We start from the raw sequence: 16,184 nt of genomic DNA, 5'->3' as shown, positions 1-16,184 counted from the left end.
TTATTATGTATCCTGTACATGGACATATTGTCACAAATATTACAAGTGAGTGCAGTCTTTACTCTGCAAACATGATCCAAAGTATCACCCCATCTACTTGAAGCTATATTTTTGGTCCCACCATCTTTTTCTGGAACATTTGTCCCAAATATATTTTAGTAATTTAAGAATATAAAATGATACCTGATGGAAGTCGTCATCATCACTGCTGTCCTCGCTGTCAGAGAGAACTATAATTCTCTTAAATCGCTTTTTTCGCATCATATTAGCACAAGTCACTCACAACACTCCTCTCTCCACAAACGCCTACAAAAACCCTCAACGGAATCCTGGATGACGGAGCGTTCTATAGCCTCCAGCCAATTGTGACATCATTAGAATGCTGCAATTGTTTGCTCATTTTTTTGTATTTTACAACATTAATTGTACAAAGCATAGTGTACAAATACAAAAAAAGGAAATCAGATAAAAACAACAATCTTCCTAATTCCTTCACTCCCGACCTTTTTCCAATTGTTCAGAAATATATAATAATTAAAAACACATAAATCAACATAAAAAATAAAGAAACTCCACTAATGTTTAAGCTGTTGATTATCCCTTTCTCCGTGTTTTAATGCTCTCCACTACATCTTTTTCCAATTGTTCTCCCAATTTTCAAAATTCTCTGAGGAGCAAAACCAGACCCTGTCATATTTTGTAACTCTCTTAAGTAATTTCTTCTCTTGTGTAATACTCCATTTTTTCCTTATCCATTTCCAAATGAAATTCACTCTTCTTATATAAAGCCGCCTACTTAAGACTCTTCTTCCTCATTTCATCTCTTCCGCTCCAAAGAGCATTTTACAATTGTTGACTTGATCTCAATGGAGATCTGAGTCCCCAGTTTCCAATCTATATCTTCATACCCTCTGATAAATGTATCAGATCTGCCCATGTTCCTTACACAGTTTACAAGTATTGTCCGCTTTCTTCTGCATTCTGTATAGTGCTTGGTGAAAATAATGGGACCAATGGATCAACTGGGTCAATTTATGAATTTATTGATTGACATCCCACTTATATGTAAATATATGTATATATAATGACTCTAATATTTTCTCCATACATTAATCTAACTCTCAAAGATAAAATTATGCATGTAATCTCCCCAGTTATTAGTGTATAAATGTATTTATTACATTATAGCATATTGTATGTTATATACAAGGTTATTATTATTAGATTTTTTTGTGTGGCAAATGATCAATAAGTAATCCATTCCTTTGAGTGTTGATGTGAAAGTTATTTGATTCCTTCATACTCTTCACCTCTTGTTGAATCTGATAATATCTAAAATCGTGAACTCTACTTAAAGGGGTTGTCCCACAAACAAAGTTCATTTTAATCAATAGATCTTGGAATATTAATAATTTCCACAATTGGATGTGTTTAAATGAAATGTTCCTGTGCTGAGATAATCTTATAAATGTGCCCCTGATGTGTACTGTGTAATGGCTGTGTCTGACCGTGCAGGAACATGGTCTGATCATACCACAGCTCCTGGGCAAGGGAGGAAGCCAAGAGAGTATACAGACATTAAGGTACCGTCACACTTAGCGATGCACCAGTGATCCCGACAACGATATGACCCGGTCAGGATCGCTGGTGCATCGTTAAGTGGTCGCTAGTGAGCTGCCAAACAGGCAGATCTCACCAGCGACATAGCAGGGGTCGGGGGTCGCTACTTACCTGTCAGACGAGGCGATGAAGACGTCCTCCCGCCCGCGTCCACGCATCGCTCGTCTCCACAGCAGGAAGCCCAGCAGGAAGCTGACGACAAGAAATGGCTTAGGCCATTCTCGCGCGATCAGCGATAATCAGCGGGGGAGCCGGTTGGAGGTAAGTATCACACATAGCGATATCGCTGCTGCGTCACAAAACCAGTGACGTTATAGCGATATTGCTAGCGATATCGCTATGTGTGACGGGGCCTTTACAGTACAGGATCGTAAATTCTTTCTTTGAGGTAAATCTTTTTTAAAAAATAGGCAGGGAAATGCTTTATCTCACAAAAAGATTTAGCGGTGATCCAATGCTGTAATGTCTGTATACTCTCTTTTGCTTCCCCCCCAGCCGAGGAGCTATGGTATGATCAGACCATGTTCCTGTATGGTCAGACACGGCCATTACACAGTACACAGCAGGGGCACATTTATAAGATTATCTTGGTACAGAAACATTTTTTTTAAAAGACATCCAATTGTAGAACTTATTATTATTCCAAGATCTACTGATCTGGGAATAATAAGTCTGATATTAAGTCTGATAATAATAAGTCTGGTCTAATTGTACTGATTAAAAGAGAGCTTACTGCAGAGACCACAGCAATGGGTGAATGAGAAGGATAAATGCGTTTGTTTTTTTAATCATAACTTTATGGTGGCCAGAATACTGTATGGAGAACTATGGGGGTGCATTATACTACATGGACAACTATAGGCAGTGCATTATACTGTATGTAGGACTATGGGGTCCATTTTACTACATGGAGGACTATGAAGCAGTGAATTATAATGTGGATTTGGCGACATTATGAGGGTCTGGTTGTGGGCACATTACAAGAGGGGCTGACTGTGGGAACATTACAAGGGGCTGGCTTTGGGGACATTACAAGAGGGGCTCTGGGGGACATCATATTATATGGGAGGCTGTTGGGGGCATTATACTGTATGTTAAGGGCTGTGCTGGTGACCATACTATATAATGGGGGCTGTGGTGGACATCAAACTGCATAGGGGGCTGTGGTTGACATCATAGTGTATATTTGGAAGTTGTTGTGTATATACTGTATGGGTAGCTGTGGTGACCATCTTGCTGTGTAGTGGTACAGTTTGGAGAGGACAAAATGGTGAGCAGTATGAGGGCATAGTGTAAAGAGAAGGCACAAAATGGATATGGAAAGGGGACAGAGTGAAATGGTGCACAGTATGGACAAAGGTTAGCATAGCAGGGGACAGTATGGAGATATAGAGAGTGCAAGGGAAAGCAGTGGACAGGGGGCAACCATGGTATAGGCCGTGGTTCTTAATGATGGACATTGTGGCAGTTATAAAAAACAACAAGATGCCAATTCCTGTGGCAACCTCCAAATATCAAATTATCATATAAGAAAAATCAGGAAGTCATATTGCCATAAAAATATAAATTTTTATTAGGTAGTATTAAAATGATACAATGAACCTACTAAAAAGTTAAAAAAATGGGGACAAACAATGCAAAAAAGAACGGCTATTGGAGGAATGAAAAAGCAAGATGGTATGCACTAATAAGCAAATAATAGGTTGTATGAATTAATCTCACAATGCGAGTAATACACATATATATACATATCAAGCAGCCAGAGGGCCTGCTAGCAAAGTGCACAGTGCTTAAAAAAACAGTAACCAACTTTATAATGCTCATTATGTAGAGAGGGCACATACTATATACAATAGTAGTGGCGAAAATATATTATCCATATGTGAACCATATTAGGAGCAATCAGCTCTATTGCCTAAAAAACAATTGCTTCAATATCCGAGTGTCCCAAAATAGACTCAAGTGATGCGGTAAGGAAAAAGCACAGAGAGCAGTCTGAGAGATAAGTAAAAATTGGCAGCTGAATGCAATACGTCATACCTCCAATGAGCCATGGCACCCCTGACGCGTGTTTCGCATGATTCTTCTTCCAAGGGAGCGTGCGCACGCCCACACAGAAGCACCTCTCGCCTGCCTGCCGCCCGCCCTTCCTATCCATGCTCTGGCACAGCAGCAGCCGCTGAATGATGATGTAATTCAGTGGCGCTCCTCTGTGTCAGGAAGCGCGGGCGGCGGGCAGGAAGCAGGACGGATCCTTGCAGCTCCGCTGCTATTTTCTTTTGCAGGCAGCAGAGCTACTTTGATCGCTCCCTGCCCACTGCCCTGCAGGGCCCCCCATGGCAGTACCAGATCGCAGCTCTGAATCTCCCCGGTTCGGGGAATCGGCTGCTTTTTTAACAAGCGGTTCCATCAAACCAGGGAGAACCGGCCAAATCCCACCCCTGGGTGTATGTATAGAAAAAATATTCCGGCACTCTCTTTGCAGGAGAAAAGTTATTTCTTAATTCATAAGATAGAAAGGTTTATAATAATGTAATGTTTCGGTCTCAATTAGGACCTTCTTCAGACTTAATAAACAGAAAAAAAAACCAAAGTACATAGTCAGTCAATGTGAACTTTTTTACATACAAATAATGCATCAAAGACTATAGTACATAGAAGCAGAAAAGATGGCTGCTAAACCCAAAAAGAGAGGTATCTCTATGTCATAAAGAAAAAAAACAAATATATCACAAGACAAAATATATAATAAATGATAAGCCTTTCACGCATAGTACATATTAAGGAAAACTGATCAATCTGAGATATAGCACTACATAATTTAAATATAAACACTATGTACAATCTGACTTAAAATTTAATAGAGTAATACTAATAGAGGGGTATGGAAAAATTAAATATAGCATCAGCATATATCAGAATCACAAAGATATGTAGTATTGTATGGCTGATGAAAAGAAAAAGAAAAAGTGAGGTGTTTCTAGCCAGAAAAAAATAAATAAAAAAATAAAAATAAAAATGGGGAAAATAAGACGAAAAAATTCTAATGCCTCTTACCCTTATAAACCTACAGAGATGCCCCGTGTGTTCCCTTGTATAATTAGTAGGTGAAATCGCCTATCATGGCACTGATAAGAGGTAATGACATGCTTAATACTAACATAGGCAAAAGGAGCCCAGCATAGTGTGCCTGTGAAAAAAACATATTCAGCTTACCATATAAGCGCAGGAAACGGGGTGTCTGTGATAACTGCGCCTGTCAGAAATGCGGGTGTCTGCTGCAGGTATAGAGGTCGCTAAAGTGAAAGTGCCAGTGTTCGGACTTATATATCGGTCGTGTGTAAGGGATAGAGTGTGCGCCCAGGGTCACATGTGTCGGCTTCCCAGAAGTGTGTCTGCTTGTAATGGATGCATCCCTGTGGAATGCAGGGTGGAACGCACAACCGGAAGTGCGTCATGGTAAAATGGCCACGGCTGGAAGTACCGGTGACACGCATAGTGGAACGCAGAGGAAGTTGTGATGACGTCTGGATTCTCTTTTTTAACCAGGGATTCATCTGTAGAAGGAGTCAATTGTAGAGAATGTTTCAAATGGAGCAAAAGACAATAGGCACAAAAATATAATAAAGGATATAAAGGTAAAATGAGAGGTGTAAGCCTGGTGCTCTGAGAGCCCTGCCAAATTAAGGCAACACACATGAAAGAGACCCAACTTGGAATCTAAACCTTTCCAAATAAATTAGGGGCAGACACCAGGAAAAGTGGCATCAATTGACCCACAGTAAAAATTTGTTAATGGCACAGGAGCAGTCAGCGATGGGCCATGCATGAGGTGTCAGGGTCTGGGGCATCATTTAGAGCTTTGAATTTAAGGATAGTAATACAGGTAGTTGACTGAAAGTAAGTGCAGGCCTGCCAGTCTAGGAGCCCTACTGCTACATGCAACACACATGAAGGAGACCCAACTTGTAGTGCAAACATTTAAAATAAAATATTTCCACACATCAATAAAGTGGCATCAATTTCCCCATAATAGAAATAGGGTAATGGGCCTCTGACACCCCTTCCATCACAAGCAAACCACGAGATGGAAACCCAACTTGGAGTGTCCATATTTAAAAAAAAATTGTCACACACCACTATAGTGTCACGAATTTTCCCTTAGTAGAAATAGTATAAGGGGCTTCTGGCACCCCTTCCATTACAGGCAACCCACCAGATGGAGACCCAACTTGGAATCTCCACATTTCAAAAAATTATTGTCACACACCCCTAAAGTGGCATCAGTTTCCCAGAGTAGAAATAGTATAAAGGACCTCTGATGCCCCTTCCACTAGAGGCAACCCAACAACCCAATGAAGATCCAACATGGAGTACCAACATTTAAAAAAATGATTGTCACATACCACTAAAATTGCATCATGTTTCACATAGTATAAACCGTATAATGGGCCACTGACACAACTTCCACTACAGGCAACCTACCAGATGGAGACCTAACTTGGAGTCTCCACATTTAAAAAAAATAGTGAACACTAGTTTTGAGTGACTTTTGCTTTTTTAGGGTCGAGTTTCGTTTCATGAAACCCGACTTTTCCAAAAGTCGGGTCGAGCAAAATCGGCCGACTATAGGGAAAAGTCGGGGGTCCGACCGAAACACGAAACCCAATGTAAGTCAATGGGGAATTAAAGTCGGCAGTGAGAGGAGGACAGGAAACACACCTACAGTGCCCATTTAAATGCCAAAAGCATCAATTCTTATTACTTAAGCTTGTCAACCTTAATTTACTTCATAATACTAGTTACGCACTGAAAAATGGGGGTTATTTGGCTAAAGTTGTGGGGGGGTAGGGCTGGCTCCAGGTTTTCATGTGCCCTGGGCGAAAGAGCGCCCCTTTAACACATACCACAACTCATGATGCTCCGATACGGCAGAGAAATAGCGGTATAGTACAATGAAAAATACTTCACTTTTTACATCTCATGACGAGGCCCATACATTTCTCTATACAGAATCATTGGTCCAATATAATGCTACAGTATATGTTGGTCCCCATGGATGAAGCTCCACTGTCTTATGGGCCCAAATAATGCTCCAAACATAATGGGCCCCATTTCTAATGTTCTAGTGTATAATGGGCCCTGTATATGCTACTCCAGTGTCTGATGTCCACCTTTGGAATGTTCCAGTGTATGGTGGGCCCCATCTATCATTCTCCAGAGTATAGTGCTGCCCAAGAATTGCTGTCCCAACATTGAAAACAATGACATAAGTCTCCTCGCTAGGTAATCCCTGTACTAGTCTGGACTCCTCGTCTTCCCCATCTTCCATCTCACTGCACAGTATTTCAACCTTGCAAGTGCTGTGATCCTGAGCAAGCGGGGGGGCCCACTCATTGGCGACGGCACTGGCACAGGGCCCCTGATAGTACGGTAGTGTTTCTGACGGCGGGTGGGCCGAACCTGCACTTTCATCTGCAGCTTCCTCTTTGTCACCGTGTAAGATGGAACTGTATATGGGAAGGGTAACCTGAGTTTCATCAGGGTCAGATTCAGGCCGTGTAGCGTGCAAGGGGAATGTAGTGGTCTGGGTCAATGTACCAGCAGATTCATCGAGCAGTGGCTGGGCATCAGTGCACTTGTGTTGCCCCCAGAAGTACGGCCACCACAGTGGCATTATCTTCCTCCTAGGGAGTGTGATGTCATGCTTGGGAGCAACGAAGGATCTCTCTAGCAGGTTAACTGATTGGGCGGCGTTATTCCCACGAGTCACGACCCTCCAAACAGCGTTCATGAAGGCAAAGTGTTTGTTTTACGTGGGCAGTATGGTTGCAAAGCTGAACCTTAAAGGAATGTCCAGAAGGGCACCACCAGGAGTGGAGCCTACGGCATAATTTGACTCAACACGGGCAAACTCAACCATCCAGCAACAAAAAAGATGCACACATTGCAAGCTTAATTCCTTTAACGAACGAGACTCCGTCATGCCCCGCGGTCCGAGTCCGGCTTACTAGAGGGACACGCGAGGCTCTGGCACGTGAGATTGGCCAATAACTGGTGTGTCATGCCCTTACATGTCCGTGGCTGCATGTGCGCTACACTGAAAAGGCCAGCGTTTGTCGCTTACAGGTGCAGATAACCCGCTGAACAAAGTTAGTGATGGGGATCTGGGATTACAATTATTACCCGCGAACGATGATTTCCCAGTAAGTGCAGGTCAACCACAGTTCCCGAATTAGGCCTAACCGTCATTCCTGAAAAAATGAAAAACTTACGTGTGCAAACCACAGGTGCTGTAGCTTGCTTAACAGCTCGCCAGCCGTTCTCAGGCCCAGTATGGATTACACGTGATTGCACAAAGGTGACAAAGGGTACCGCATCACCGGATAACATGTATGCATAGCATAGTGTACACATTCAAAATATATGTCTATAGATCAGGAGGCAGGCTCAAACGGTGTCAGGCCCAGTATGGATTACACGTGATTGCACAAAAGTGAGAAAGGGTACCGTATCCCCTGATAACATGTATGGATAGCATAGTGTACACATTCAAAATATATGTCTATAGATGAGGAGGCAGGCTCAAACGGTGTCAGGCCCAGTATGGATTACACGTGATTGCACAAAGGTGAGAAAGGGTACCGTATCCCCGGATAACATGTATGGATAGCATAGTGTACACATTCAAAATATATGTGTATAGATCAGGAGGCAGGCTCAAACGGTGTCAGGCCCAGTATGGATTACATGTGATTGCACAAAGGTGAGAAAGGGTACCATATCCCCGGATAACATGTATGGATAGCATAGTGTACGCATTCAAAATATATGTCTATAGATCAGGAGGCAGGCTCTGACGGTGTCAGGCCCAGTATGGATTTGACGGCCCAGACTACACAGCGGAGGAGCAGGGAGAGGTAAAGATTGCAAATGCTGGGGCCCTGCTCAAGCAAGGGGGGCCCACTCGTGGGCGTCGGTACTGGCACTGGGCCCCTCGTAGTACGGCGGTGTGTCTGACGGCGGGTGTGCACCACCACCGTCAGAGACACTTGATTGCACTATGAGGGACCTTGTGCCAGTGCCCGCGCCCAAGAGTCGGCCTACCCATCTGTCCAGGGCAACGGCACTTGCACGGTTTCGTGCGCTAGGTGGTGACCCTGGCCATGGGGGGGGATGCAGCACAGTTAGGGAGTTTTAGAAAGTGGCATATGTTGATGTTGGACATTTAGCTGATGCAAAAGGCGAAATTGTTCAAGTCCCAGGAAGAGGAGGACCAAAGCAAGCCATTTTTCTGTCACCCTATGTGTCATCAGGGGAAGGTGGGACAAAATCCTTGGAAACCCATGCATGATCATTTTAATGAAGGTTAGATCATCCACATTTTGGGTTGACAGACGGGTCCTTTTTTCTGTCAGGATTGATCCAGCTGCACTGAAGACTCTTTCCGATAGCACACTTGCAGCTGGGCAAGCGAGCTCCTGTAAGGCATATTGTGCCAATTCAGGCCAGGTGTCCAGTTTAGCGGCCCAATAGTCAAAGGGGAATGACCTGTGCGGGAGAACATCGATATGGGAGGAAAAGTAGTTTGTAACCATAGTTGAAAACTGCTGTCTCCCGTCACTTTCCATCGATGCAGTATTACCAGTTGTGTGAGCGGTACTTGAAAAATCAGTCCACAACATTGTCATGAAACCCCTGTCTCCAACACCACTTCTGCTGTGTGCACCACGAACACCTCTGCCAAGCTGCCCCCGGCCTGTATGGCTCGTGTGAGAACCATCACCGCTGCTGTGTGCTGGGAATGCCTCAACCAACCGGTTTACCAGAGTTGCTTGTTTATTAGCCAATATTAGGTCAAGGTTCTCCTGTGGCATGATGTTTTGTAATTTGCCTTTATAGCGTGGATCCAGGATGCTGGCCAACCAGTAGTCGTCATCGTTCATCATTTTGGCAATGCAGGGGTCCCTTTTTAGGATCTGCAAGGCATAATCTGACATGTGGGCCAATGTTCCCGGTGTCAATGATGCACTGCGAGTGCTGGTTGGAAGAGCACTTTCTGGCAAATCCACATCCCTCCAGTCACGCACAAACCCTGTACCAGACCTTGCCACGCCAACATTTTCACTTGCCCCACGAGATGCATCCTCCTCCCCTAAGTAATCATCCCCATCATCATCCTCGTCCTCCTCTTCTTCCTCCACCTCGTCCAGAAGAGGTCCCTGAGCAGACAATGGCTGAATGTCATCAAGGATTCCCTCCTCCTCTTCCTCCTCGTCAACATTGGCTGCAGACTCCTGCTCCTTAAGGTGCGTCAAAGTTTGCATGAGCAGACGCATAAGTGGGATGCTCATGCTTAGGATGGGGTCGTCTGCGCTTACCAGCCGTGTGCATTCCTCAAAACACTGAAGGACTTTACAGAGGTCTTTCAGCTTCGACCACTGCACACCTGTCAACTCCATGTCTGCTCTCAAAGTGCCTGGCCGTGTATCCTCCCACAAATGCATTATGGCCTGCCTCTGTTCGCACAGCCGCTCAACCATGTGCAGGGTGGAGTTCCACCTTGTTGCAATGTCCATAATGAGGCGGTGGTTGGGAAGGTGGAGCAATGGCTGCAGCTTCTGCATATGAATGGAGTGTACAGGCGACCGGCGGATGTGCGCGCACAGTCTTCGCACCTTCTGGAGCAGGGCTGTTAACTCCGGATAATTGTTGAGGAAGCACTGCACCACCAGGTTCAAGGTGTGAGCCAAGCAAGGTATGTGGCTGAGTTTTGAAAGGGCTATGGCTGCCACAAAATTACGGCCGTTATCACTAACTACCTTGCCTGCCTCAAGATGTATACTGCCCAGCCATGACTCAGTTTGTCGCTGAAAGTACTCGGCCAGCACCTCCGCGGTGTGTCTGTCGCCCAAACACATTATCTGCAACACAGCCTGCTGACGCTTTCCACTAGCTGCTCGATAGGGGGACACCTCGTGTGCAACAGTGGCAGCTGCAGATGGAGTGCTCGTACGACTGCGCTCTGTGGACGAGCTTTCGCTTCTGGAGGAGGAGGAGGAGGAGGGTCGAACGCCTACAGCCAACTGTTTCCTATACCGTGGGCTAGGCAGCACTGTGCCATCACAGCTGTCCCCTGGGGACCCTGCATCCACCACATTGACCCAGTGCGCAGTGATGGACACGTAACGGCCCTGGCCATGCCGACTGGACCATGCATCTGTTGTGAGTTGCACCTTTCCACTCACTGACTGCTTGAGTGCATGGACAATGCAGTCTTTCACATGATGGTGGAGGGCTGGGATGGCTTTGCGAGAGAAGAAGTGGCGACTGGGTAGGTCATAGCGTGGTACTGCATAGGCCATGAGTTTGCGGAAAGCTGCGCTTTCCACCAACTGAAGGCATCATCTCTAACGAGATTAGTTTGGCAATGTGGGCGTTCAAACCCAGTGTACGCGGATGAGAGACTGAGTACTTTCTTGACCTACTCATAGTGTCTGGGAGGGTGAGCTGGACTTGAGAGCTGCATATGGTGGAAGTAGCGGTGGACAGGGCGGACTGAGAGAGGGTTGATGATGGTGATGGAGTTGGTGTTCTTTCTGATGGCCTAGATTCAGTCTTTCGTTGATATAACAGTGGGATTCCCTGACTGCTTTGGCCTTGCAATGACACCTCAACATTTGCTGCTGTGATAACCGGTGGGCTCACAGTGGGGGAAACCATGTAGCGTTGCTGACTACCTTCTTTGTGATCAGTTGCACATGTGGTACTTGAGGTTTGGTGTTGTGTCCATGCTTGCAAGTGCATGCTGGTTAAATGTCTAAGCTTGCAACTGGTATTCAAATTTTTCAGATTTTTCCCTCGGCTAAAGGTCTTTGCGCACTTCTTACAGATAACCTTGGCCTGATCATGAGGATTTTGTTCAAAAAAGTGCCACACTGCACTCTTCCTACTTTGGAAGACATTTTGCAGCCTAGCACGCTGTGCTATTTTGACCGTTTGGACAAGCTGTCCAGCAACTCTTTTGATTTTTGGAACCTGTTTTTGGAGTGCTCCGGGCCTGCCAGATAACAGCTGTTGCGATGTCGATGTCGGCTGTGGATGCTCCTCCTCCTCATCTGAGCTATTGGAAGCAGCACCCTCTTCCCTCAATGGATGCCAATCTGGGTCAACAACTGGGTCATCCATCACCTCCTCTTCAATGGCATGTGCACCTTCCTCTGTGTCACCGTGTATGGTGGTATAGTATGCGGGAAGGGGCACCTGAGTCTTATCAGGGTCAGAATCTGTCTCATTACACTGCGAGGACAATGTAGTGCTCTGAGTGAATGTACCAGCAGAATCATCTATCAGTGGCTGTGCATCAGTGCACTCCATGTCAGATTCATCTTGGCCTGGGTAATTCACCATTTCACTTGATAACCCAGGCATGGTATGTGAAAACCGCTCCATGGAGTAATCAGTTGTATGGCCTGCGTCATCCTTCAAACTTGGTTGGGGTGAAGGACACAAGGAAAGGTGTGGTTCATGAACATGAGCCTCCAATGACGACTCAGTGCTTTTATTTTTTACAACTTCAGAAGAGGAGGCGATAGAGCTGGAGGCTGAGTCAGCAATGTAAGCCAAAACTTTTTCCTGAAGCTCTGGCTTTAAAAGCGGTTTGCCAACTCCTAGAAAACTAAGCCTTCGAGGCCTTGTGGAGCCAGACGATGACGCAGGCTCAACACCTCCTGCATTCGGTCCTATTTTGCTTTTGCCACTACCATCAGATCCACCACCAACGCCATCATTACCAGCTGGCAACCCCAGCCCAATTCCATGGCCTATTCCACCAGCCTTCCTCATTTTTGGTAAAAATATACACAAAATCCCACAAACTATATAGTAATGTAAAACAAGGTACAAGGTGTATATAGGACAGGGGAGACGTAGAATTTCTGAAAACACTTGTGGACACTGTTGGATTGTGAGGCCCAGTGAATATCACACCGCTATGTCACAGGCTCAATGTCGCAGGTGTGAAAAATGTCACTATAGGACAGGGGAGATGTAGAATTTCTGAACACACTTGTGGACACTGTTGGATTGTGTGAGGCCCAGTTAATATCACACCGCTATGTCACAGGCTCAATGTCGTAGGTGTGAAAAATGTCACTCTAGGACAGGGGAGACGTAGAATTTCTGAACACACTTGTGGACACTGTTGGATTGTGTGAGGCCCAGTGAATATCACACCTCTATGTCACAGGATCAATGTCGCAGGTGTGAAAAATGTCACTATAGGACAGGGGAGATGTAGAATTTCTGAACACACTTGTGGACACTGTTGGATTGTGTGAGGCCCAGTTAATATCACACCGCTATGTTACAGGCTCAATGTCATAGGTGTGAAAAATGTCACTATAGGACAGGGGAGATGTAGAATTTCTGAACACACTTGTGGACATTGTTGGATTGTGTGAGGCCCAGTTAATATCACACCGCTATGTCACAGGCTCAATGTCGCAGGTGTGAAAAATGTCACTATAGGACAGGGGAGATGTAGAATTTCTGAACACACTTGTGGACACTGTTGTGTGAGGCCCATTTAATATCACACCGCTATGTCACAGGCTCAATGTTGCAGGTGTGAAAAATGTCACTATAGGACAGGGGAGATGTAGAATTTCTGAACACACTTGTGGACACTGTTGTGTGAGGCCCAGTTAATATCACACCGCTATGTCACAGGCTCAATGTCGTAGGTGTGAAAAATGTCACTATAGGACAGGGGAGATGTAGAATTTTTGAACACACTTGTGGACACTGTTGGATTGTGTGAGACCCAGTTAATATCACACCGCTATGTCACAGGCTCAATGTCGCAGGTGTGAAAAATGTCACTATAGGACAGGGGAGATGTAGAATTTCTGAGCACACTTGTGGACACTGTTGTGTGAGGCCCAGTTAATATCACACCGCTATGTCACAGGCAGAAATTGGCTAGTGTATGACAAACTACAAGGTGTACATAGAATTGGGCAGAATAGGAATCTCCCTAGAGTGTAGGTCTGTAAGAACGGAACATGTCCTCGACTTATTCTTACAGAGTCACACACAGATAGCTTCACTGTGGCCGTGATAACAGCCGTTACACGGTACTGAGAGAGGAGCGTGCACGTACGCCGCTGTCCGATGTCCGTAAAATTGTCAATCTCCGTGTTTTTTAAGTATACGGACTGACACACGCTGTCTCTCTATAGTTTTGAATGTGATCAAACAGCAAATATACTTAACTGTTTGAAAAGCAGACAAAACTAGAAGGTGGAGGTCTGTAAGAACGGAACATGTCCTCGACTTATTCTTACAGAGTCACACACAGATAGCTTCACTGTGGCCGTGATAACAGCCGTTACACGGTACTGTGTGAGGAGCGTACACCGCTGTATGGTGTGAAAAAATGCACGCTCAGTACCTCACCAGGACAAAAAAAAAATTTGGATTGCTTTTAAAAAAGCAGTTTGCAGAGCAGTGGGAAAACAGCAATGCAGCTATCAGGAAGCCTTATAAGGCAGCCTAACAACCAACACAGCTGATCCAGCAAAATATAGCCTCCACTTGCACTGCACAAACAGTGACTGGTGTGTTGTACAGGCAAAATTGCTAGCAGCAGAAGCAGTTTTTGGTGTCTTCTTCTCTGCCTAACGCTCTCCCTACAGAATCATCAGCAGCAGCAGCTCTCCCTATTCTGAGATCAGCATTAGTAACATGGCGGTCGGCGTACACGCCTTTTTATACCCCCTGTGACGCCCCCCAAACCAAGCCAATCACTTGAATGCCCTTCTCAAAGATGGTGGTAACTCCTGCCTATGTCATCACGTTGCCCACAGTGTCTGTGGATCCTGATTGGCTGAAAAAGGGCGGAAAACAAACTTTTGAAACGCGACTTTGGCGCTAAAGTCGCCGAGCTCGTGGCTGACCTCACCCTAGGGTCGGGTTTCGTTTCATGAAACCCAACTTTACCAAAAGTCGGCGACTTTTGAAATTTTTCGACCCGTTTCGCTCATCTCTAGTGCACAGTATGGACAAAGGTTAGCATAGCAGGGGACAGTATGGAGATATAGAGAGTGCAAGGGAAAGCAGTGGACAGGGGGCAACCATGGTATAGGCCATGGTTCTTAATGATGGACATTGTGGCAGTTATAAAAAACAACAAGATGCCTAGACCTGTGGCAACCTCCAAATATCAAATTATCATATAAGAAAAATCAGGAAGTCATATTGCCATAAAAATATAAATTTTTATTAGGTAGTATTAAAATGATACAATGAACCTACTAAAAAGTTAAAAAAATGGGGACAAACAATGCAAAAAAGAACGGCTATTGGAGGAATGAAAAAGCCGGATGGTATGCACTAATAAGCAAATAATAGGTTGTATGAATTAGTCTCACAATGCGAGTAATACACATATATATACATATCAAGCAGCCAGAGGGCCTGCTAGCAAAGTGCACAGTGCTTAAAAAAACAGTAACCAACTTTATAATGCTCATTATGTAGAGAGGGCACATACTATATACAATAGTAGTGGCGAAAATATATTATCCATATGTGAACCATATTAGGAGCAATCAGCTCTATTGCCTAAAAAACAATTGCTTCAATATCCGAGTGTCCCAAAATAGACTCAAGTGATGCGGCAAGGAAAAAGCACAGAGAGCAGGCTGAGAGATAAGTAAAAATTGGCAGCTGAATGCAATACGTCGTACCTTCAATGAGCCATGACACCCCCCACCGCGTGTTTCGCGTGATGCTTCTTCCAAGGGAGCATGCGCACACAAACACAGCAGCACCTCTCTCGCCTGCCTGCCACCCGCCCTTCCTATCCACGCTCTGGCACAGCAGCGGCCGCTGAATGATGACGTCATTCAGCGGCGCTCCTCTGTGTCAGGAAGCGCGGGCAGGAAGCAGGACGGATCCTTGCAGATCCGCTGCTATTTTCTTTTGAAGGCAGCAGAGTTACTTTGATCGCTCCCTGCCCGCTGCCCTGCAGGGTCCCCCATGGCAGTACCGGATCGCAGCTCTGAATCTCCCAGGTTCGGGGAACCGGCTGCTTTTTTAACAAGCGGTTCCATCGAACCAGGGAGAACCGGCCAAATCCCACCCCTGGGTGTATGTATAGAAAAAAATATTCCGGCACTCTCTTTGCAGGAGAAAAGTTATTTCTTTATTCACAAGATAGGAATCCAGAAAGGTTTATAATAATGTAACGTTTCGGTCTCAATTAGGACCTTCTTCAGACTTAATAAACAGAAAAAAAAAACAAAGTACATAGTCAGTCAATGTGAACTGGTTTACATACACATAATGCATCAAAGACTATAGTACATAGAAGCAGAAAAGATGGCTGCTAAACCCAAAAAGAGAGGTATCTCTATGTCATAAAGAAAAAAGCACGAATATATCACAAGAAAAAATATATAATAAATGATAAGCCTTTCATACATAGTACATATTAAGGAAAAATGATCAATCTGAGATATAGCACTACATAGTTTAAATATAAACACTATGTACAATCT

The sequence above is a fragment of the Dendrobates tinctorius genome, unplaced genomic scaffold, assembly GCF_039654945.1.
Source record: "Dendrobates tinctorius isolate UK_male_01 unplaced genomic scaffold, ASM3965494v1 ptg000160l, whole genome shotgun sequence".
Lineage (NCBI taxonomy): Eukaryota > Metazoa > Chordata > Amphibia > Anura > Dendrobatidae > Dendrobates > Dendrobates tinctorius.
This window is presented reverse-complemented; position numbering follows the sequence as displayed.